The sequence below is a fragment of the Peromyscus maniculatus genome, chromosome 1 (assembly GCF_049852395.1).
Source record: "Peromyscus maniculatus bairdii isolate BWxNUB_F1_BW_parent chromosome 1, HU_Pman_BW_mat_3.1, whole genome shotgun sequence".
In the NCBI taxonomy this organism is placed as follows: Eukaryota; Metazoa; Chordata; class Mammalia; order Rodentia; family Cricetidae; genus Peromyscus; species Peromyscus maniculatus.
In genome coordinates, this window is record NC_134852.1 from 93,003,904 (window position 1) to 93,030,213 (window position 26,310).

Sequence of the window (26,310 nt, forward strand, 5' to 3'; positions counted from 1 at the left end):
TGCTTTTTGAAGAAAAGCTTTATAGGCAAACGATCTCCAAAATTATTTAAGTGTTCAAAAACAAAACAAAAATGAGGCGGGAGGGGGGTTGGGGTCACCAGCATGCAAAAATAATGTAAAAAAAAAAAACTATAGTAAACATTGATCAAAGATGCAAAATTAAATTCGAAGGTTTGATTTGGTTTAGTCAAATGAATTTTTAAAATCCCAACAATTTAGAAGAGATGATGAAGCTCGCGCAGTGGACACAGAAGTTCAAAGTCTGGAGTGCTATGCTTTCAGTGGGGAGGCGCTGGGCAGAGGGCTCTCTGTGCCCTCACGCACAGCATCGGCCGAAGATGCATTATTGGAAACACAGCTCTCAAGGGAAAACGTTATTCTAGGAAAGCAATGTACTCTTTGAGCCTCATACAAGGGATGTCAGATAACACCATGGATATCAGCACAGTGTTAGAGGAACGAGGGAACTTCTGGAAGAGAACGGTGTGAATGTAATGCCAATAGGGCGGCTTCTAGAGCTGGTATCCCAGAAGAGCAGCCTGGGGCTGGCACCCCTGTGCCTCTCCAGGCCCAGGGAACAGTCATTTCCTTTAATGATCCTCAAGTTCCCCTCCTTCATCCCACCCCACAGCCTTCCAGCGGCTAGGAGACAGCTGTAGAAACAAAAGGGAGATTCCCACTGTAATGTTTCATTCACATCTGTCGTCAAGAGGCCAAGCTGTGTGGAGCACACACTCATGAATACGAGGTGGGGAGTCTGCCGTCTGGATGTCCCAGCTGGGGCACTCATCATCCAAATACAACACTATAAAGAAAAACACACTCTCAAGCAACGGTCTGCTTATGTGAGGGAAGGGTCTGTGAGGGAAGGGTCTGTGAGGGAAGGGGGCTGAACAGCTGTCGCCACAGAGAATCTGGCGGGTTAAACTACACTGGATCTCTGCTGCCCTTTCCTACGACACTAAACAGCAGCCCAACAGATCAGAGAGGAGCCCCTTTCAGGGACAGAGCCCAGGCTTTGAGGGAAGAAGGAAGAAGGGCTGGGGCTGGGGGTAAGCAGGCCACATGTGGACCCTTGTTTGCTAAACCTTCATGATGGCAATTATCCATGATTACTAAAATTACCAGCTCCCAAGCCTGCCCTAACTCCTGGCACCCGACTCTCTAGTAAAAGGACTTCTACAACAAGAGTTCTAGATAACTGCTACCTTCTGAAACTCTGGGAGAGTGCTTTCCTTAGACACTACCCAAGGATTCAGGAAACAACAGAGAACGTGGTCCCCACAGCCAGCATCCCTCACCTAGAACGACACAGTTGACTGTTAGTGGCTCATCTACTCCTAAAGCCCTGGGGTCAACCGTGGGACCAAGAACGAGTCTGTGGATGAGAGGGATTGGGAGAGGGGGCGGAAGGGAGGCAGAGGTGCTCTGGTCGGAGGACGGGGTTCTGACCAGGGAGGAAGGGGGAGAAGGTAGGAGGCCTGCTGTGTTCCATAACGACTTTCTATGTGTACTCTGTGTCCTCCAAGCCGGCAGCAGTGAGGAAGTCAGACAGTCAATCAAAGTGGAGAGGGATGCAGGGAGAAGACTGGAAGGTAAGGTATAATGGCAGGCTTGGTACGGCCAAAGCAGCCTGCCAGACGTCTGCTTGGCATGATTTGGTGAGCACTCAGACCGAAGGCCACCATCTCCAAACTGGCCTTCTCAGTCCTGGACTCTCAAAGCCTTGAGTTACCATCAGGACCTCAACTAGAAATACACAGAGGTGGGGAGGTCCGGTGGGTGGGTTCATCTGGACACCCCTGGTCATCACAGCCGGGCCTTCTACTGGAAGAGGCCGAGGAGGGGTACTGTTGGGACCCTCACCAGACCCATTCTGAGTGTTCACTGTACCCAAAACTGTGGCTCCACTGAGACCACAGAGCTGCATTCCTTGGCCCTGAGTTCCCAGCACACACAGGTCGGTCGGGGTATGTGTAGTGGGGGATGGGGACAGACAGGACCTGGACCTTCACATCCAGTCTAACTGAAGCTCTGCATCCAGAAAGCCACCTACAGGACTGGGATTTCCACATGAATAACCCAATCTGAGAGTACTGGGGAGTTTCAAGCTATTCTTCTGATATTCAAAAAGTCTAATGTTATTTCAAGTGGGGGGAAAAAAAAAGACCAGGATGAAAAGAACAGCCGGGCGCTGACATTTACCAACTGCTTAGCATTCTGCATATGGGATTCCTCATTTAGGATCACAATAATCTTGCGGGGAAAGTGCTGTACAGGTGGGGGAGACCAGCTCAGAATGGCCAAAAGACCTGCCTGGGTCACACAGTAGGTGGCGTATCTGGAAACTTCAACTCCCTCTTAACTATAAGAATAGTTAAGACAGTAGCTGTGGGCAGTATACAGCTCCAGCATGGTTCCCAATGTACTCTCCTCCCCTTGCATGCAGGGAAGATGTCAACTGTTTTGGTCTTTGTTTGTGTGTTTGGGGCCCAGGGTTTTCTAGGCAGGGTCTCTGTTAGTGCCCACAGCCCTCCAATTGGTGATGCTCTTACCTCGACCTCCTGCACTGGGATTACAGGTTTGCACTCCAGTCTGACTCTCTCAACCAACAGAACGTAGCAAAGGTCATGGGTGGCCATGTGTGTGATTAAGTTATACAGAATTGTAACTTGTTTTCAACTAACTCGCCCTCGCTGGCTTTCGGGAATATTAAGAGTCCCACATTGTAAAGCATTGAGAAGACTCAAGCCAGCAACCAGAGAAGAACTGAGGCCCTTGGTCCGATAACCCCAGAGGATAGACTACTACCAACAACCATGTGAGTTCCAACCAGATCTTTCTATAATCAAGCTTTCATGTGAGACTTCACCCTGGACCTGACCACGGCACACGACCCACTCAGACTCCTGCCCTACAGAAACACGGTTTGCTTAAGCTGCTGAATCTGTGGTTTATTACAGTGAGATAGATAACGAAGACCATGTCCTTCACAGAAAGCTTACAACACACCACACGGAGGGCAATATCCTCATCAGATCCTCCTAACAGCTGTGCGTGGACAGTGTTAGCCACAGAGAGCTCAAGGTCGCAAGGTGATGCCAAGCAACAAAAAGAGCAGAACTGGAGTACTTTCAATTCAGAGAAAGGGACCCCAACTTCGAAAGCTAATTTAGCCTCACCTGAGAGAGGACAGGTGCTGTCTGTATCTAGGACATCGCTGTCAGGTCCTATGTGTGTGCAAATCAGAATAAGGGGAGTCAACAGAATCAGAACTTCTCAGCCCACGAGGCTGCAGATCCCTCCCAGCATGGACCAGTGCAGATCAGAGAGCAGAAACCACCTTCAGATCCAGTTTCATCCCCCTTTCTTTGGTGTTCAGTGCTCAGGGAGTATATTTGAACCACTCCTATCCCTTCTCCACAGCTTTAAATAGAAAGCAGATGTTTCCGGATGGCAAAATGCTTCTTCAGGCAGACAATATAACCTACAGTTCCCTTGCATAGTCTTTTAAAAGCTGAATAAACACCAATTGCTGCTCATTGAGCACATTTTGGAACCTGACAGTAATTGTCCCTAAGAATAATTAGATGCTCTGTGCAACATATGTACGTTTGGAACACGAAAACCCTCGGCAGAGCCGACGCTTCGGCTTTGAACGATTTCTGGCTCCGCGTGAAGTGCCTCTGCAAAAGGACTGGCAGGACTACTTTTTCCCCCTTTTTTTTTGCAGAAAAGAAAGAAAAATGAGGTTTTAACTTGTCATAATCTTTCACTTGCTCAGTGCCAGGCTGTTTTCTGACAGGAAAACAGGATTCTTATTTTCCTACTTCTATTCGATTTGAATTGCAAAAAGTGATTCAGAAATTATTTCTGCAGCTATTTAAACATTTCCAAGTCTCATAGCGTTCCCGACTTTGTCTTGACTCTTGAGCTCCTTCAAATAAACATCCACGCAGTACCGAGAGGAGAGTCTCCCAGCTTCGATGGTGAGGTCCTCCTGGCCAGCACCACAGGCTTCTCTGCTCTACCCCTCACAGGGCCAGCTCCAAACACTGGGAATATTCACAGGCTCCAGGTCACTTGCCTTGCTCTGCCCTGTCACCAAACTGACTTCTGCTGTTCTCGTGTGTGTGTGTGTGTGTGTGTGTGTGTGTGTGTGTGTGTGTGTGTGTGTGTGTACAGGTATACAGATGCACGTGTGTGTACATATTGCTTTGAAGGACAACCTCAGGGTCATTCCTCTGGTACCTCTCACCTTTTATTTGACACAAGGGTCTCTCATTGGCCTGGAACTTCACCCCATAGGCCAGGCTAGCTAGCCAGCCAGCTCTAGCCTCTGCCTGTTCCTGCCCCCCACCACACCATTACTGGACTTACAGGAGCATGCCACCAAGCCTGGCTTTTTACATTGGTTCTGGGGCAATCTAAATTCAGGTCCTCGCACTTATGAAGCAAGCAAGCCATCACCCTGGGCCTTCTGCTGTTTTCCTTGAGGACTTCTGTTGTTTGGGAAAACTAGGGATCATACCCAGGGCCTCACACACGCTAGGCAGGCATTCTGCAACTAAAATGCCCCAGCCCTCTTTCCAGGAGTTCTGAAATCTATACTTTCTTATATCCATACCAACAGCCAGGGCCATTTCTGGATGTAAAATCTCCGCTCTCCACTAGCCAGAAGAGTCAACTCCTACCATAGCATCTCACGAGGTCTGACGTGTAATCCATTTTGATTTTGTTTGTTTTGTTTTCATAGTGCCTGAGACCTTGTAAATGCCGGGCAATCCTCCATTACCATGTTACACTCAGAGCCCTCTCTCAGGATACAAGCAAGGACCAGAAGCATTGCTCACCTGGCCCCTGGCCAGCATTCCAGATGGCTAACAGGCCCCTTGCCTGCGAGGCCAAATACCCCAAGACCAGACAGAGAGATACAAGAGAGGAAAGTGAGGATGCAGACAGAAAGTCTCACGTATTCTCTCAAGCAGAAAATCTAATTCACAAGCACATTGGGGTTCTACTCTCATACAAATCCAAATAGTAGGTTACCACTATTGCAGAAATGACTGCACATATGAATAGTAAAATTTAGTAAGGTGATGAGGTATAAAATCACTAATTAAAAACAAACCAATGTATACAAATTATGATAAATTATGTACAAATTAGACAGAAATTATGATTTTTTTAAAAAAAAGTTATATTCACAATAGCAACCAAAAAATACAGTGTCTAGGGATCTATTTAAGAAGTATGCAAAATATATTTAAAAAAATTTCCAAGGTACATGGAAGAAAACATTAATAAATATGACATACCCCATTCTTACATAAGACAATCAATATGAAGATGTTAATTGCCTCTAAATTAATATGTAAATAATATAATGAAAATATCAGCAGAATTATTTTTAGAACTGGACAAGGTCATTTATATAGAAAACTCATTATGTGAACAAAGTCCAAAAAAACAAAAAATCTGAAAATGAAGAGCAATGGGAGATATTTAGCTATATCAGATATGGAAATATATTATTATAAAATTAACAGCAAACAAAAAGGGAAGTGTTAGCAAATATGCAGATACATTCATAGAAGAGAACAAAATCTATAAATAGAAGACTCAGGAACTGTGTGCATGGTACAGGCAGTTCTGCCCATTTTCAGGGACAAAGAATTATTCCACACATCTTGTTCCAAAAATGCACAACTATGCAGGGGACTTGAACCTACCAGGCTTGACTCAGAAACCCATCTCCCTTGCCCAGTCTGAGCCCCTTCAAGTGGACCACAGCTGCCTCACTGTGTTAAATTATTTTCACACATCACCAGATGCTAATTATCACACCTGATAAAATCAGAGACCTCAGAGTGAAAGCATTTGCCATAAATCCTCCCAGTTCACTGACAGGGGATTTCCCCTTTAAGGTCACATTTACACCAGAGAGCTGAAGAGACAAGTGCCCCCAATGAACGATGACAGGCTTGATTAATGATGCTACTTATTCCTTGGAGTGTCTGGCAGTTTTTAAAGAGCATTCAGCACACATTCTCCTGTTGTGATGTGGGTCTAATTAAGTTCCATAGGCCAAGGCTGCCCCAGGGAGGACACCTGATCTGTTCTCGTGTGCTTTGGATCTGGAGAGACAGTAGTAGAGAAATGAACCAGGAAAGCAAATGTGTCCATGGGCGGAAGTGAAGCTTCTCTCTGAGGATGCAAGGTAGTGAAGAGCTTATAGGGGAGGTGAGAAGGTGAAGGAAGGGTGAGGCCACGCCTTACAAGGCTGCAATGCCATTCCCTGTTCAAACGGCCCCTCTCCACACCGGCACAGACAACCCTCTCCCACCTCCACATACCCTCCCTCACTCCTGGACAGAGGTGAGCGTCTCATTTGCTAGGACCGCTGGGCGTTCACAGGAAGGGCTATCAAGAGATGGGGCCAAGGGCAGGACACAGCCAGCTGTGGATCCTGAACACCAAGCTAAGGAAATCAGTCTTCATCTCAAGGCCAGCATCTGTCGACTGTGCTCCACAGAAAATTTATATCAAAGCCATTTTCTATTCCAAATGCATTCCAAAAAATACATATGTAGGAAAAATGTTAAATGCATTTAGATATCTGTTCCCATAATTATGCAATTACACTTTTAAGAAGTGGCATTCTCAACCCAATACTGCTAGGAAATGACATGGATGCTACACGATACATATCTGTCAAGTGAGCTACACACAGTGTATAAGGTGCACTTACAGACTACTCTAGGCATGCACGGACATTCTATTCACTATATGCCATCCATAGAAAGTATCTTAGAATTTCAGTACGACTCATTTTATTCTGTAGAAAGCATATTGAGTATCTAAACTATTGTATTAAAAAAAAAACCCTCATCCCAGGGCTGAGGCTATGACTGAATTGATGGAGTGCTTGCCTAGCATCTACGAAGTCCTGGATCAATCCCTAGCACTGACTAAGATAGGTATGATTGGCACATGGCCGTGACTGCAGTATTCGGGCAGTGGAGGCAGGAGGATCAGAAATTCTAGGTCATCCTTTGGCTACGTAGTGAATCTGAGGCCAATCAGGGCTACATGAGACCCTGCCTGAAAAAATAAAATCATGGTGAGTAGAACAAGTTTTGAATAAAAAAATCAGAATTTTACACTTCACAAACTGTGAACCCCACAGCCAAGAATTGGAAAACATCCAAGTAATGATTTCTGGGAAAGCAGGTGGTGAATTGCCAGGCTCACGATGCTTAATGATCTCTGGGACAGCCTAATTCAAGAGAGGGACAAATCCTGCTGAAGGAACAGTGTGTGTGCTTCCTCTTGCTACAACACATCTGTGCACACAGATTTCCATATTAGACCACAACGGAGCACAATAGAGCCGACTTCATGCTACACAAGGCTGTGACTTGGCAACACCATTTCTAATCTTAAGCAAGGAGGATTTTTTTTTTAAAGACTGGGGAAATAATGTTCTCAGTTTTAAATGTTGAGGGATCTTATATTCACCTATAATAAAAAATACATGAGATGTTTGACTAAGCACTCTGTCTTAATAAGCTAGAATTTTCTTTGATGTTTCACCCTGATACTGTTAAGAAGTGTTATAAAGAAGTGTGACTAATCAGTAGCAATGAATCTATTGTGAGATCGTATCTTGCTGCCTCCTCCCCCACTTTACCGTGGAGGATGTCAAGTTTTATGATCTATTGCTCTCCCGTTAATATACCAAGATGGGTCGGGTACGGTGATGCATGCCTGGAACCCACACTGGCAGCCGAGCAAGATCACCTCAAGTTGGAGACCAGCCTTGCCTACACAGCAAGTTTCAAGCGAGCCAGAGCTATACGGTAGGACTCTGCCTCAAAACAATGCCTAACAAATAAAATTAAATTAAAATTTGAAAATGAAAACTGCTATTTCATGGTAACTAGAAAATGCTGCATTTAGAGGTGTGTGCAATGTAGAGGGGTGTCTGCAGTGCAGAGGGGTGTCTGTCTGCAATGCAGAGGGGTGTCTGCAATGCAGAGGGGTGTCTGCAGTGCAGAGGGGTGTCTGGCACCTGCATTGAGAACGAACAGAAGGAAGGGACTAAAAGCTGCTTCTGGGGCATCACTGTACAACCCTCTCGGAGCGGAGAGGCGAATGCCTGATCACGAGCAATGAGAATGGGCCACCAGGAACAGGCCACTGAGACTTCAAAAGTGGCATTAGGAGAATGTCGGGTTTCCAGACCAACAGGTACACAACTGAGAAGTCACCATGCATCCTAACTGATCAAGCGATAACCTGAGCTTAGCTCTGTCACCAGGCTCCGTCACTGCTTCACACTGTCCCTGCGTCACAAAGGCCACAGCAAACCACGGCTCGCTAACTGGACAGAGAGTCACAACTCCTCAGAGCAGAAACCCAGTGCTAACCAGGGCAGGAAAATCTGCACTGCAGCGGATGAACTGCTGAAGTCTCACTATGGACAAGTCTGCGGGTTAAACACTGTGGGGACTAGAACGGAGTTGTATTATGGTTGGTAGTGATGTTTTGGGGTGTTGAGTTGAGAAGGATGGGGTTGTAATGGTTAATTTTCACTGTCAATTTGACTGGACTTGAAGTCCCCATAGGAAAAACGCCCCTTGAGCATACCCGTGAGGGGGTCTCTATAGAGAATATCCACACTGAGTGCTGGCAACACCATCCCAAAGACTGGGGTCTCAGGCTGAATACAAGAGAAAAGGGGGGAGCAAGCTGGGCACCCCTCCCTGCTCCTTGCTTTCTGACTGTGGACACAATGTGGCCAGCCACCCCATGTTCTTGCCACTTGCCACGCCACACTGGGGTCCGTATCTTTTTCCAACCGTAGACATAAAGGAAGCCTTCCTTCCTTTAGACACGTTTGTTACCCGATGAGAAAAGTAGTGAACACAGGGTACCTCTACTAGTTTTACTGTTTACTTTCTGGAGCTTCACCAAGTTCTGATGGAAGATCAAAGAAAAACCCAAGACTCTTCTGGCAGGTCGAGAGGAAAGTAGCCTTTAAAAACACCAGCAGTGTTCTGTTCTAATAAGGTTTGCCTCAGGAGAAACCAACGTGCTAGGAGCATTATCAGAGCCTAAATGACCCGGGAGACTGGGCATGCCCAACTCCAGACCCCTCAGCTGTTTGGTCGCACCTGCCGCAGTGGGGCTGCTGGACCACCAAGACTAAGAATCCATCATGAGACTGTTAGGACCTCTCCCCAACACAGCATACCAACACACTGCTGAAGACCGACTCACTGCAGTCCCTATACCTATATGCCATGTCTATCTTTCAGTAAAAAATTACATGGAAGGAATATTGGAATAATCAGATCAGGAGTTTTCAAAACTGTGATTAATACATTTAAAAGGTTTGATGGGAAAAGCTGACAACAGGTAAAAACAGATGGTAGTTACTGTGAGCAGGGAGAGGGGGAGTCTAAGCAGGAATATTGAGGATTAAACCACCACAGGGGCCAGCAATGGTTCAGTGGGTGACGACTGTGTTAGTCTAACAACCCAAGTATCATTACCAGAATCTGAGTAAAGGCGGAGGTAGAGAACCAACTCCACAAGATTGTCCTTTGACCTCCATATGTATGTGGCGGCAAGTGGGTGCCCACAGACATGCACCACACACAAATTGATAATGATGATGATGGTGGTGGTGATGATGATGGTGGTGGTGATGATGATGATGGTGGTGGTGGTGGTGGTGATGATGGTGGTGGTGGTGATGATGGTGGTGGTGATGATAATGGTGGTGGTGGTGATGATGTTGGTGGTGGTGATGATGGTGGTGGTGGTGGTGGTGGTGATGATAGTGGTGGTGGTGGTGATGATGATGGTTGGTGGTGGTGATGGTGGTGGTGGTGATGGTGGTGGTGGTGGTAGTGATGATGATGGTGGTGGTGATAATGATGGTTGTTGGTGGTGATGGTGGTGGTGGTGATGGTGATGATGATGATGGTGGTGGTGATGATGGTGGTGGTGGTGGTGGTGATGGTGGTGGTGGTGATGGTGGTGGTGATGATGATGGTGGTAGTGATGGTGGTGGTGGTGGTGATGATGATGGTGGTGGTGGTGATGATGATGGTGGTGGTGGTGATGGTGATGGTGATGATGATGGTGGTGGTGATGATGGTGGTGATGGTGGTGGTGGTGGTGGTGATGATGGTGGTGGTGGTGGTGATGATGATGGTGGTGATGGTGATGATGATGGTGGTGGTGGTGATGGTGGTGGTGGTGGTGATGGTGGTGGTGATGATGACGGTTGGTGGTGGTGATGGTGGTGGTGGTGGTGGTGGTGATGATGATGGTGGTGGTGGTGATGATGATGGTGGTAGTGATGGTGGTGGTGGTGGTGATGATGATGGTGGTGGTGATGATGATGGTGGTAGTGATGGTGGTGGTGGTGGTGATGATGATGGTGGTAGTGATGGTGGTGGTGGTGATGATGATGGTGGTGGTGGTGATGATGATGGTGGTGGTGGTGGTGGTGATGGTGGTGGTGGTGGTGATGATGATGATGGTGATGGTGGTGATGATGGTGGTGGTGGTGGTGGTGATGATGATGATGGTGATGGTGGTGATGATGGTGGTGGTGGTGATGGTGATGGTGGTGGTGGTGATGATGATGATGGTGATGGTGGTGATGATGGTGGTGGTGGTGATGGTGATGGTGGTGATGATGGTGGTGGTGGTGAGGATGGAAACAAACTGAAGGGCTGAGGATAGTATCTCCAAGCTTAAGGTATGACAATGGAAACTTTCAAAGCTGAAAAGCACAGAGTAAGAGCGGGGACCCCCCAATACAAGAACTGAGGGAAAATATTAAAGGTATGACATGAATAATAGGACTATTAGAAGAAGAAAGAAATGAAGTACCATTTAAAGCAACAATGACAGAAAATTTCACCCAAGTTAATGTTAGACACCAAACCACAGATCCAGGACACCAAGAACATCAAATTAAGGGCTAAATGAAACCATGAGCTCTAGTTTGGTTTTCTGTTGATGTGATAAAACACCGAGCAAAAATAACTTGGGGGAAGGGAGGGCTTATCTGGTTTACAGGTTACCGTCTATCGCTGAAGGACAGGAACTCAAGGCAGGAACTAGGAGCAGAGACTGAAACAGAGACCATGGGGGGATGCTGAGTGCTGGCTTGTCCTTACGGCTTGTTCAGCTTCCTTCCTTCCTTCCTTCCTTCCTTCCTTCCTTCCTTCCTTCCTTCCTTCCTTCCTTTCTTTTTTTTTTTTTTTATTTTGGTTTGGTTTTTGAGATACGGTTTCTCTGTGTAGCCCTGGCTGTCCTGGAACTCACTTTGTAGACCAGACTGGCCTCGAACTCAGAGATCCTGTTGGGATTAAAAGCTTGTGCCACCACCACCTGGCTTTCAGCTTGTCTTCTTATACAACCAAAGACCTGCCTAGGGGTGGCACTTCCCAGTGAGCTGGGCCCTCCCACATCAACGATCAATCGGTAAAACGTCCCACGGGCATGCCCACAGCTGATCTGATGGAGGCGGTTCCTCAACTGCTGTTCTCTCTTCCCAAGTGAATATACAGTTAGTGCCAGGTTGACAAAAAAAAAAAAAAAAAAAAAAAAAAAAAAAAAAAAAAAAAAAAAAAATGAACCAGAGCATCATTCCAATAGTTATCACATTAAAACTTCAGAAAATGAGAAATAAAACCTTAAAAAGAAGCCGGTGGGAAAGGAATGACCTACCTTACCAATAAGGGACGAAATATGAAAAAAACATCTGACCTTGCTTCACATACCATGCAAGCAAGACTAGAGTGGGGTGCAGTGTTGAATGTGTTGAGGGAGAAAAGACACAAGTCTGGAATCCTGTACTCTGCAAAATTATCCTCTGGGGGTGAAGGAGAAATAAAGAATCTCGGCTAAAGATTGATGGAGTTTCTTGACAATCAATGTGCCTTTCAAGAAACATTAAAGGGAGCTGGGAAAAAGAAACAGGATTATGTCAGAAACTGAGATGTACAAAAAGAGACAGGCGTGATAAGTGAAAGGGAAAAATCACACTGTCCCTTTGCTCAGCTGCCTTAGACAGATAACAGGGCGTTCAGACGGGAGTATGTGCAACGTGCCTTACTGGGCCTGCATACACTCACTCTTATATGTAAGTGTGACAGGACACAGTGTACACTGCTGTGCATGCATATGTGCTCTTACATGTAAGTGTGACAGGAGACAGTGTACACTGCTGTGCATACAATGCTCACACTCATATGTAAGTGTGACAGCAGACAGTGTATCTTGCTGTGCATGCATGTGCTCACACTCTTATATGTAAGTGTGAAAGCAACAGTGTATCTTGCTGTGCATGCATGTGCTCACACTCATATGTAAGTGTGACAGGAGACCGGGATGGTGGGGGTGGGGAGGACACAAGAGCAGCGCAGAGAATCAAGTAAAAATTAACATATCTGATAGACATTAATTCAATTGTATCACCAATCACCTTAAATGTCAATGTTTCAAATTCATCAATTGAAAGATCAGACTAGATATTTTTAAAAAACTCAAATATATGTTATCAACAAGAACTCCACTTTACATATAAAAGCTAAAGATAGATTAAAAGTGAAAACAGGAAGATATGTCATACTCATAACTCATCAATAGATAGAGAGGCTAGCTAGACTAAGTTCACACAGGGCAGATATAGAAGCACTAAAGGTTATCGAGGTTAAAAGGGGCCTTACTCTTTTTTTTTTTTTTTTCTGGTTTTTCGAGACAGGGTTTCTCTGTGTAGCTTTGCGCCTTTCCTGGGACTCACTTGGTAGCCCAAGCTGGCCTCGAACTCACAGAGATCCGCCTGCCTCTGCCTCCCGAGTGCTGGGATTAAAGGCGTGCGCCACCACCGCCCGGCTAAAGGGGGCCTTACTCTTGAGGGTTACTACTCAAAGAAGATGGAGAGTGCCTGATGGGTGTGCACCTCCCACAGTGCACAATCACGTGAGACAAGCTGAGAGAGCTCAGGGCAAGGCAAACAAAGCCACCAGTGCCAGGGACTCTAACAACCCCCAGGACAAACGGACAGATCCAGAAGGCAAAGGCATCAGTAAGGACACGGCTGGACCTAATATCACCATCCATCAGCTGGAAAAGATCGATAGTCATAGCTTGCTTCATGAAAAAACAAGATTACACACAGCCCAGCTCGCAGGGAGTATTCACCTAGACAAGACTACATTCTGGGCCACAAAACATATCTTAACAAATTTAAAAGAATAAAAGTCGCATAATGTCTAATGTTCTTAAGAGTGGAACTGAATTAGAAATTAATTGTATACACTGATGACATGACCACCCTACGGTATGGTTAAGGCGGAAGATTTTTATTATAGATATGAGAGAGAGAGAGAGAAGAGAGGAGAGAGAGAGAGAGAGAGAACAGCCAGAGGCAGCTGAAAGAGTTCCTAGCGGCGAGAGAAAGCGGTAGACTGAACGTGGCCAGCAGACTGGACCTGGCGAGGGCTATCTACAGGAGTGGGGAGAGTAGCAGGGGCAGAGAATAGAGAGAAGGTAGCGAGACAGGAGCGGAGTAAAGGAGCGAGGGAAGGGAGAGAGAATATGAATGAATATAAATAGCAGGGTTATAAGGAGAATGAGTACTGGGGGGAGGGAAGCCCGTGAGCTGGAGGAAGCTTAGGGTAGAGGAGGAGGTGAGAAGAGCCAGGATGCTAACGTGAACTTTGAAATGTGTAACAGGTCCTTGTGATACTGAAGGAGCCTGGAGGCCAGCAGGAGCTTTGGTGTGCTAATAGACACAGGTAGTCATTTGTCCCTTCTTCCAGGGACAAGTGAAATGACTCCTCTCAGTAGAGGGGAACCAGGTTGAGCCCATTTCTGGATACCTGGACTGCCTTTTGGAGTCCGGGGAATCAGCATCTCCTTTGGACCTGACATTAATAACAGGGTGGATGTATTAGTTTTTCTGTTGTGGAGTTAAAACACTGATCAAAACCAACCTGGGAGGGAAAGGGTTTATTATACATGATAACCAAGTGAAACGCCCTAGATATATAAGGCAGGTTCACTACTTGAGAATCAATTAATATAATCCACCATATCAATAGGATAGTGAAGGAAAATCACATTATCATATCAGTAAAGAAAAAGTGTTTGACAAAATCTAATGCTCATTCATGTAGAAGAAGAACTTCTGCCAATCAGCGATGACCAGGGAGGATTTTCTCAACTTTGCAAGGGACAGTTACAGAAAACTTGGCAACCAGCGGAACAGTCAGTGGTGAGAAACTCAGAAGTTTTCTATTTTTTCTTTCTTTTTCAGCACCGTGCTAAAAGCCCTGTCAATTGCAGTAAGTCAAGAAAAGGAATGAAGGTATGCAAATTAGGAAGAAATAGATAGAAGTTTCTTTGCTCACAGATAGCATCATAGTCTTGTAGAAAATTCAAAAGAATAGACTTCTGGAATGAGTAGGTAATGACAGTACGTAGGTCTAAACTGAACTAAACAAGTAGATAATCCACAACACTCTGGTAAGAAATAGCAAAGGACTAGGTGAAGAGACCCTGCACTGGTTCTATCTGAGGAGAGACCCAGTGCCTGGATCACACAGTGGACAGCATCATGGTAGGAACACACGTGAAAGAAGACCATGAGGAAGGAAGTGGGCAGGGTTTGAGGAGACAGGCTTGCTCTATTTTTTTTTTTTTTTCCGAGACAGGGTTTCTCTGTGTAGTTTTACACCTCTCCTGGAACTCGCTTTGTGGACCAGGCTGGCCTCGAACTCACAGAGATCCGCCTGCCTCTGCCTCCCGAGTGCTGGGATTAAAGGCGTGTGCTACCACCGCCCGGCCAGGCTTGCTGCTCTCTTATAACTAACATCCTCCATGTGGCATTAACCCTTTCTGATGGAGTGCCTCCAATGACCACATGCCCTCCAATGGCCATGTCCCCACCAATGACCATGTCACTATGTCCCACATCCTAGAAGGTTCTACCACTACCTATATCACAACATGGACCGTGTCCAAACTGTGGCAGAGATACATTCCATATTCATGGACAAGAAGAGTCAATAGTGTCAAGACGTCAGTTCATCACAACTTTACCAATAGATTCAGTGCAACCCTGTCAAGATGCCAGCAAGTTATTTTGTAGATACTGAGAAATTGAACAGGTACTGAAATAAAGAGGCAAAGACTCTTGGCATCTCTAAGAATTACTAGAGGCTGGGGGTGCAGTTCAGTAGTGGAGTGCTTGCCTAGCATTCGGGAGGCTCCTAGTTCAATTCCCACCCCACCCCAAGAGTAAAGTCAGAGGGGAGAAAGGGAGGGAGGGAGGGAGAAAGGGAGGAAGAGAGAGAGTGTGACTTATTACACGGAATAACCAAGACCTGTGAAATTTGAAAAATAAATAAATAAAAGAGATCAATAGAACAGGATCCAGAATCCCAGAAATAGTCCCCCATCAATCCCACATAAATATCAACAGGTCCTCGGCAAGGGGCAAAAGGCACTAAGATGGTTCAAAGATAATCTTTTCAACAATGCTGCCACAACAACTGTACATTCAGATGTGGGAAACAATTCAGACCTAGATCTTACACCAGTCTCAAAAATGAACTAAACGTGATCACAGACATGTTTAGCGTAAAACACAAGACCATAAAATCCCCTAGATTAAGATAACATAGAAGAAAATGTAGATAACTATAGGTACGGTGGTGACTACAAAATACAACACCAAAGCCTCAGTTTATGAAAGAAATAACAGATGAGCTGTGTTTCATTAAAATTTAAACCTTTTAGCCAGACATGGTGGTACATGTCTATAATTTTAACACATGGAGGCCTGGGCAGGAGAGTTGTGAATTCAAAGGCTGTATTACAGAAAGATCTTAAAAAATTCTAAAACTTTTCCTACATAAAAGACTGCGTTTAGCAAAATGAAAAGAAAACACTTCCAAGAGGCACATGTGAGAAAGGATTGTTATAAAAAATATACAGAGGATGCTTACAACTCAACAATAAAAGCATAGACCTAACTGAAACCAAACAGGACAGGTGATGAGACCCTCTTTCTTTCATCCATGTAGAAGGCAGAGGAAGAAGAAAATCGCTTGAGCTCAGGAATTTCAGGACAGACTGGACATCACAGTGTGACCTCCACACACCTAACACAGAATACCTAACATCTGGTGATGTTCAGGATGCATCGGTGAGAATAGACTGCACATCACAGTGTGACCTCCACACACCTAACATGGAATACCTAACATCTGGTGATGTTCAGGATGCATTGGTGAGAAGAATAGACTGGACATCACAGTGTGACCTCCACACACCTAACATAGAATACCTAACATCTGGTGATGTTCAGGATGCATTGGTGAGAAGGACATATAGTTGATGTCTATCAGGCCATTCTGTTCTGCATAACAAAATACCATAGACTGAACAATTTCAAAAAACATAAAATTGTGCTCACTGCAGCAGCACATATACTAAAAATTGGAACAATACAGAGAAGATTAGCCTGGCTCTTGGCAAGGACGGCATGCAAATTTGTGAAGTGTTCCATGTATTTAAATGGAAAAAAAATCCAGAAAATTATCTCTCACAGCTTTAAAGGTCAGGGTAGCCAAGGTCCGAGGCAGGCTTATTGTCTGCTGAGGGTCCAATTCCTGACTCCACGGTGCACTGAATACCAGTGGAAGAAGGGAACAAGGGCAAATTCCCTCTCCACGAGCTCTTTCCCAAGGGTTCTTATCCCCTCACGAAAGCACGGCCTTCATGACCTAATCATGTCCGAAAGCCAAACCTCACCCGCAATACTGTTGCATTAGGGTGATATTTCAACAAGACATAAATATTCAAATCACAGCAGCCAGCAAACAGACCTATAAAAGGGCAGTCAACATCCTATGTCATCATTTGCAAATGAAAACAATATACCATGACTTACTTATTAGGGTAACCCAAATCCCAAACACTAATAACATCAAATTCCGGCAAGGATGTGGACCACCTGAAACCATCATCCCCTGCTGGTAAAAATGCAGCTCATTTGAAAAACAGCTTTGCTGAACATTCTTTTAACCTATGATTCAGTAACCGTACAGAGGGAGTAGATGTCTGGAGCAGAACTGTATTTGCTGGACAGGTCAGGCATGCATTTGTGCACATGAACTCACAGTGGTTACGGATACATGCACGAGATTGTCACATGATCAAACCAGCCAAAATCCCACCATGGATTGTGGGGGGAGGTGGGCTCCTGAAGTCCCATCCTTATGAGATTTTGGTGCTTGGTGGACGCTGGAAGAACGATAGTATGTTTTCTTTGGGGTAACTGATGCTCCAGCAGATGGTCTACCACCCCTGCACATTCAAATAGGACTAAATGGACTCCGTGAGTATGGGGGCAGGACTAGATAAAAGAAAATTTAAAAATAAGAAAAGATTAGCCATGACAGCATGTATAAAAATGCCTTTTTGGTATGAAGGGCAAGCTGCTGAGGAAATACTGTAATCCGTTAATTACAGCCAGAAGACACACTGCACAGAATCCCTTTTCCCTCAGACAGCTGAACCAGCCCAAAGAACCTGTAATAGCCCCCTCTCCCTATGATCATCACAAGTTAAACAAAGAAATCCTCAAAAGGAATAACAGTGTGCTTTCATAATTTAATTTTTTTTTCTAAGTTTAAAAATGCAGAATTCTGGGGCTTTTTTCTTTGACTGCCAAATTAGTGGGACTAGTCTTGGCTGTTTAATGAGTCCTCTGTACCTGTTAGGGTCCCGGGCAGCAGCTGCAGAGTGCAATCTAGTCCCACTTCTAGAAGACAGCCCTTGCGGGGAGTGGCGACCACCTCGACTTCCGGCTGGGGTGGGGGGATGTTATTTTTGTTTTCTGAGGAATCACACTTGTTTAAAATTAGAATGTATGGTGTGAAGAGGCTGGCAACTCGCCAAGTCAATTACAAAAAGTGTAAAAAACACAAAGGCAAAGGTGCAGGCGTGCCTCAGGAACGCTTACGATGGTTTTATTTCCGCTAACACTTGGTCTCTCTGGCAAATGCTTATTTTCTCTCTCTCTCTCTCTCTCTCTCTGTGTGTGTGTGTGTGTGTGTGTGTGTGTGTGTGTGTCTGCGCGCGCTCCAATAAAGCTTTGTTCACGAAATAAACCACAAGAATAGAGTTGGCACACTTGGTAGATTAAAAATACAGGATTTTTGGCTACATTTACATTTTAGGTAAACAGTGAATATTTTTTAAACTTTTTATTGAGGTATAATAAATTCGGATGCCATCAAATCCACTCCTTTGAAGTCCGGACTTCGGTGGCCTTCACAGGAACTGGCCAGCATCTCTACAGACTCAGGGCAACTCTGAGCCCATCTTCACCAGAAGCCCTGCGGCAACGCGGCTCTGCCCTCTGACTATGGAACTGCCTACTGAGGCCGTTTCGTATAAACGGTGTGAAGTACATTACACCGGACACTGTCACGTGCCGTGAGAGCTCACCGAGAGGCCGTCTCGGCAAGTGTGGTCCTCTCCCTGCCTGTGCTCTTCAGAACCAAGCAGATCTGTCTCAATGTGTCCTCTAAGGCTCCTTTTCTGGGGACAGGCTGCCAAACCCCCAATTCTGTGACCAGGCAGGGGAGGGGGAGAGAAGAGCAAAACAGCCCGAGAGTGAAAACATCAAGTCCTTGAGAAGAGCTAGAAGGTAGAGCATTTCCAACAGATGGTACGATTGTTTATCCCATGATCTGAAAATGTGTGCAGTGGGAAAGAGTTTGGCCGGGTAAACTCACTCGTGGAGAGAAAGCTCCTCTGCGGATACCAGCCGAGCGCCCCGGCCCCCAGTTGGCTTCTGCTGGGTGTCTTAGAGCCCTAGATTTGGTGATGCTGACCATGTCCGCTGCTCTCTGTCCTTTTACTTGGAAGCTCCACGCAAGGAGACGCTTTCACCTGGGACTCCATCAGCAACTCTAGCCTCTTTTGGGCTTTTCTACTGGATGTTTTGAGCACCCGATTGGATAATTTTTATCCCATCATCTATCTACCTCTTGCTATTCATTTTTTTTACTCTGGATTGCTATATACTTAATGAACTCATTCATTCAAATATCAAAATGTGGCTATCATAGATCATTCTCTGATTCATACAGAAAAAAAAAATGGAAACCACCTATCTATCATGTGGCTCTAGCTCTCTGTTTTTCTCCTCCCACTGAGCATGTTCTCAAAGCTCATCAACAATATAGCATGTATTAGTTCTCTTTCTCTCCCCCTCCCGCCCCCGTGTGTGTGTGTGTGTGTGTGTGTGTGTGTGTGTGTGTGTGTGCGTGCGTGCGTGCGTGCGTGTGTGTGTGTGTGTGTGTGTGTGTGTGTGTGTAGGTGCCCATAGATGTCAGAGACATTGGATTCACCTGGAGCTGAAGCTGTGAGCCACTGTACATGGGAGCTGGGAACCCAACTCAGGCCCTCTACAGAGAGGTAGGCACTCTTAACTGCTGCGCTCTCTCTCTAACCCAAACACGTCCTTCTTTTATGGTAAAATAATATTCCACTGTACGGGTAGACTATACCTTGCTTATGCCTTCTTCGGTTGACAGATACTTGGGCTGTTATAAGTAATGATGCTATGAATATTCATGTACGAGGTTTATGTAGACAAATGCCTTCCTGGCTCTTGGATGCATATCCAGGAGTGGAAGCTGTGGGCGATTTAGTAACTCTGTGTTTAACTTGAGAGGCACCAAAGCAGCCGCACTATTTTGTCTTCCCACCAGAAATATATCGGGAGTCCCATTTGTCCACCTTCTTGTCAACACTTGTTATTGTCTGTCTCTTAGATCCAGCCCTCCTGGATCCAGCCCTGCTGGGTGGGGGTGAGGAGAGGATACTGAGCATAGCTCAGAGGGAAGTCACGTGCCTATCTGAAGGCACTCTGCAGTCCAACCAGGCGGTTTTGTGCGTGTCTATTCTGCGTCCTCACTGCCACCCTCGGGCAGCTCCTGCAGGAGGAAGGAGCTCACCTCACGCTGGGCTGCTCACTGCAGGGTCTCTTATTAACGGAAGAAAAGATTTTAACACCTTGGATGATATCGAAAACTCAAAGAGAACTGGGGATGGAGAGGACAGGAGGGGGTCAAGAATTAGTGTAATAAATGATTTATATGCAGTGCATCCTCGGGAGACATGCTTGCAGGTACCACCCATCTAGGCTCTGCATTCTCTGTGTGTGAGGCTTGGCCCCTATGGAGGGGGTGACTAGAAGAGCCTGAGTGCCAAGAACAACCTTCACTTTTCTTACTTTGCATCCAAATTACTTCCTAGAAGGCCTAAGCTGTGTGGAAAAGCGATCTTCAGCTCCTCTGGAGCTTCCCCAGGGCAGGTGGGACCCCTCATGTGGCTCCTCACTTGGTGCCCACAGCAACAGGCCTCTCCAGCCCTCATCTCCACCACACCTCGATTCTGTAATTTCATCCCAACAGCAATGCTGTCCACCCGAGGCTCTTAGAACAACAACAGAAGGCAGTGCCCAGGAAGGACCTGCCACACAGTCGAGCTCTGCTGCCTTGGGAGATGTCCCTGCTGCAGGTCTTCCAAAGGCCCTCCCCTCCCTACAGGGCAGAGTCTGTCTGTCTGTCTGACAATTCCTGTGTCAGAGCTTCTCAGACTGTCCAAAATGAGTGCTTAAGACTATGGGAAACAGTTTGATGATACCTGGAAGAAATAAGTACAGAAATGCCACATGGTCCTGCGATTCTACTTCTAATCCAGACCCACAGAATCGAAAGTGGAGATGCAAAAAGGTAATTTATATATCCAAGTTCAAAGCGGCACTATGCGCAATAGCCAAGAGGTAGAAATGACCCAAATGGCCATCAAGAGGTAAAAGGATTTAAAAAAAAAAAATGATACATGTTCTTTTTGTTTTGTTTTGGTTTTGGTTTTTTTTAAGACAGGGTTTCTCTGTGTAGCTTTGAAACCTTTCCTGGAACTCATTCTGTAGCCCAGGCTGGCCTCGAACTCACAGAGATCCGCCTGCCTCTGCCTCCCAAGTGCTGGGATTAAAGGCATGCGCCACCACGACCTGGCGGTATACATGTTCTTTAACAATGAACACTTGATATAGTCTACAACATGGGCAAGCCTTACAAAGACTGCGTTAAGTGATGCAAACCAGCCTTAAAAGGATAAATATCATGAGTCCACTTATATGAGTCAATTTTCCAAATTCACAGAGACAGAGAGAATAGTGATTACTGGTTTGGGTGGTGATGGATAACTGCGTAATAGGTACAAAGTTTCTCCTTGTGGAGACAGCCATGCTGTGAAGGTGTTGAGGTCCGCTGACATGGACTGGAAAATGACCAGACAAGGACTTTACACCGTGCATGTTCACTAGAACAAAGTGCTGGTTGCTCGTGGACTCCTGACCAGGTGGGGGATGGAATGAGTCCTCAGGAGGAGGGCAAGGAAGGGGAGGGAGAGGGACCTTGAACAGCTCATTATTGCCAGAGGAAGACCAGATGGTCTGTAGGGAAGACAGGCAAGCAAGTGGAGCAGGGAACAAGGCAAGCACATTCTGGGAGGTGGGGAGGCCCAGTTTTTGAGAGGGAATGGTCTGCAGGGTAAGAGGACTTAGGGGAGCCAGGAGGGGTGAGGGCTGGAGAGTTCCCAAGAAACCAAACTGGCTGCAAGCACTTGACAGGAAGTCACATATGCTGGGGCTCAGAGGTGGGGCGCTCGCCTGGCACACACAAGGCACTGGGTTCCATTCCCCAAACTGAAAAAAAAAAAAATTACACCTCAGGAAAAAAGAAATGTGAGGTAAGATAATGAGGTCCTTTTTAGCATCAAATTGTAGCAGTGGAAAAGAAACAAAATTATCAGACATTCTGGAGCTGGTGGAGCCGCACAGCCGTGTGAATGGGGCAGTGCTCCGAGCTGTACCCTCCAAACTAAAATGGTTCCATGTTGGGTACATCTTACCACAATGAAAAAAAAAAAAAAACAGATCGGAAACCCCCGCTGTGTGCCCGGCTGTCTCTTCACCACTGTTGATCAAGTGCTGGGTGACAGATCTCTACAGCAGTCTATTGACTGTCACGTGTCAAAAGCCCTAATGCTGCGGGCTCCTGACCCGAGCAGCCCTGTCTCTAGAGTGTGTTGAATGGCAATAAAAAAGGATACTGCAGAGATCTTCTGGAATATCACCCAAGAGCTGCTTATTAAAAACAAAAATGGAGGCTGGAGAGAGAGAAGGCTTAGCAGATATGGGTGCAGAGGGCCAGAGTTCAGTTCCCAGCACACCATCAGCTCACAACTTCCTGCAACTCCAGCTCTGGGGGCATACAACACACAAGTGTACACATCCCCAACCCACACAGGCACATAATTAAAAATAAATCTTTAAAAACAAGAATAAGTGAAAATAAACCCCAAATAACCAACACACCTTGGGCAATGGCTAAAGTATATGTTCATGAAAAAAAATGTTCACTGGGCAGTGGTGGTGCACGCTTTAACCCCAGCACTCGGGAGGCAGAGCCAGGCGGATCTCTGTGAGTTCCAGGCCAGCCTGGTCTACAGAGTGAGATCCAGGAAAGACACCAAAGCTACACAGAGAAACCCTGTCTCTAAAAAAACCAAAAAAAAAAAAAAAAAAAAATGGCCACCTTGTAAGATGATGACAGATTCTAATGAGTGTCTCCCTGCATGGAAACACGCTCTTCTCACCCTTCCCCACTATGGGGCTTGTGTGGTTTCAGCTTTGATTTTAGTTTTTTTCTTTTTAAATACAAAGTCTCATATAGCTCAGGCTGGTCTTGAACTCCATATATAACAGAGGTTGTTCTTGAACTCTGATCCTTGGGCCTCCACCTGCTAAGTGCTGAGGTTACAGGCTTATGCCACCAAGCTCACTTCACTGTTACAGAACAAGGAGGCCACCAACTAGTGCTGAGTCCAAGACTGGGAGCACCTTCCCTGTCCCTCTTTGTGTGTCTGCTGTGCACGTGTGTATGCATATGTGTTTGTCTATGTGGGACATGTGTGAACACTCATGCCTATGTGTACCTTCATGGAGAGGCCCAAAGTCGATGTTGGGCATCTTCCTTGACTTCTCTCATTTTGTTTTATTTTCTTGTGACATGGTCTCTCAATCAAACTCAGAGATCACCAGCTAGTCTAGCTAGCCATTCTGCCCTGGGGATCCCCTTTCCATCTCAAAATATTGGGATTAGTGGCACCTGGCATGCCTGCTCAGTTTTTTTGAGGCTCTGAGGATCTGAACTGTGGTCCTCACACGTGTACGGCAAGCGCTTTATCCACTGGGCCATCATCTCTACCAAACACAACCCACCAGACCTTGACGGATTTGAATATCACTTGATCACTTGCTGCATCAAAGAACTAAACACACACACACACACACACACACACACACACACACACACACACACCCCAAACCGGAACTCAGAGGTTCCAGAATTCCAACATAACCAGTCAACACTAGGACTCAGATTATGAAGGGAAAAGGCCGGTTACAAGATAGTATTATTCTATGCCAAGGAACTGAGACAGTAGTCACCTTTACTTGAGAATCCAGGCTGCTCACAACGGCCCATGTGAGCACCTGTGTGCATGGGAAGGCATGCCAAATGCTGACCACAGAACTGAAAAGACCAAGATTCAGTTTGCTGAATGTATATAAAGTCCAGATAAGGAGCTTTGATGCAATGTAAAAACCATGTCCAGGTAAGAGAGGGCCATATCTCTTGCTTCCCAAGCTAAGGACCAAGCACAAAACCGTGTGGACCAAAGAGAGCAGGAGTGAGCACAGACAAGAAGAGCCGGAGAGGGAAACGTGGCAAAGAACTGCAGACGGCAGGAGCTGACAGGGACTGAGCACCCAAGGAGCCGAGTCTCCAAGAGTCCAGGCACTACGTTCAGTAGGCCCAACCACACACCACCCTGGAGAGAGCCAGGGTCCCTGTGTTTAGTTTCTAGCTCACAGTGAATGTACTGGTTTCTGACCTACTGACCAAGAAGTACCCATTTATCACCTGTCCTTCCCCTGGGGGTGATTGAAAGACTTTAGTCTTTCAGGCAATATTTATAAAAGAGACCTGAACATCACAATGTAGAAGAAGCAGAAGAAAGTGACCTTAATATATATATAATTGAATGAATACTGCAAATGTAATCTATGAATACCACAAATGTTATTAATATCATGAGTGTAATTTAAAAAATAAATTAATTAATTAAAAAAATAGCTTCATGAAGATGCTACAAGTATTTAAAGAAAAAATGAAAAATTCCCTTAAAGAAATTGAGAAAAAGACAAACAAAAAATTGGAAGAAATCAATAAATCCCTTAAAGAAAGCCAAGAAAACCATGAAAAGGCAATTAAACAGTTCAAGATCTGAAAATTGAAATAGAAACAATGAAGAAGACACAAACAGAGGGAATGTTGGAAATAGAAAATCTGAGTAAACGAACAGGAAACACAGATGCAAGCATAACCAAGAGAATACAAGAGATGGAAGAGAGAATCTCTAGTGTAGAGGATACAATAGAGGAAATAGATTCATCAGTCAAAGAAAACACCAACGCCAAAAAAGTCGTAACACAAAATGTCCAGGAAATCTGGGACACCATGAAAAGGCCAAACCTAAGAATTATAGGGATAGAAGGAGAAGAATAACAACTCAAAGGCACAGAAATATATTCAACAAGATCATAGAAGAAAACTTTCCCAACTTAAAGAAGGAAATACCTATGAAGATACAAGAAGCTTATAAAACACCAAATAGACTACCCCCTCCGCCAAAAAAGTCCCCATGCCACATAATAACTAAACCACTAAACATACAGAATAAAGAAAGAATATTAAGAGCAGCAAAGGAAAAAGGTCAAGTGACCTATAAAGACAGACCCATCAGAATAACACCCGACTTCTCAATGGAGACTTTGAAAGCCAGAAGGACCTGGACAGATGTAATGCAGACACTAAGAGACCATCAATACCAGCTTAGACTAATATACCCAGGAAAACTTTCAAGCACCATAGACAGAGTGAATAAGACATTCCAAGACAAAACCAGATTTAAACAATACCTACCCACAAATCCAACCCTACAGAAAGCACTAGAAGGAAAATTCCAACCTGAGGAAGTCAGATACACCCACAAAAACACAGGCAATAGATAACCCCACAGCAGTAAATCCCAAAGAAGAGAGAATTTGTTTGCACAGTGACTGGTCCACGTCACATGTGACTGCCAAATAGCTTGCTATTCTGCAGGAATCCACCAACGTGGCCTCAAGAATGCAGGTGTGCTGGTTCCCGGCTCAAGCTGCCTGGGAGCAGAACAGCTGCCTTTTGTCTGCTGGACAGAAGACGGTCCTGTGGGCACCTGTCCTGTGAGCACCAGTCCTGTGGGCACCTGGCCCCTCTCCCAGGCCCCTGGGTGAGGACTGCTCCACTGGCCAGCCTTTTCTTTCACACCCAAGGACACAGGGCATGGCACTCAGGGCGTGGCACTCAGGGCATGGCACTCAGGGCATGTGCAGAAATGCAAAGCAAGGCAGATCTGCTCATGGGGACAGCAACGAGTTCTGGGATATACACAAAGAAGTGATGTGCTGAGAACTTAGTATTACAGAAGGTTGACATGTTAAGGGAAGTCTTCCAGGAAGGAGGCCTGGTCAGTAAGAAGAACTGTTCGAAAGCCATGGCAAGTTTACTGTGATGTGGAGACAGTATGCTGCCCACCAGCCCTTTATCTGCTGGAGCCCTAAGTACACAGTAGGTCCAAAATGTCCGCTGAGCTAATAATATGGCCAGGCATGGTGGTACATTCCTATAATCCCAGCAATTTGGGAGGCTGAGGCAAGAGGATTGCCATGAGTTCAAGATCCAAACCCTTAACAAATCTAATTATTTGACTTTAACATGTTATGGTGGTTATATCTCATGTATCCAAGAAGGCAAGACTCCATTCTATTACTTCCCATATTGTCAAGGCCAGAAGCATAGACAGCCCCATCTTGCCTACAAGGACGAGCTATGGTGGCTCCAGACTAGATGTCCTTCCACCTCTCAGGGACTGCTGCGGAAGTGAGAGAGGAGGTGAACAGGTGTAGAAGGATCCCAAGCAGATGCCACTTTAAGGACAGCATGACACCAGGAGGTACCACTGTGCTCAGACTGCCCTCCAGCTGGGACCGATTTCCTCTTCTACCCAAACGTCAGAACCTCC

General features: G+C 45.6%; 1 protein-coding gene and 1 non-coding gene across 3 annotated transcripts in view; one reads left to right on the forward strand and one right to left on the reverse strand.

The window, feature by feature from the left end:
- Positions 1 to 26,310, reverse strand: part of Homer2 (homer scaffold protein 2) — a 97,606-nt gene that overhangs the window by 41,592 nt on the left and 29,704 nt on the right. The gene's annotated exons all lie outside the window — the stretch shown is intronic.
- LOC121826950 (U6 spliceosomal RNA) lies at positions 16,506 to 16,612 on the forward strand. Its single transcript, XR_006069109.1, has one exon. It is a non-coding gene; the product is annotated as a U6 spliceosomal RNA (small nuclear RNA).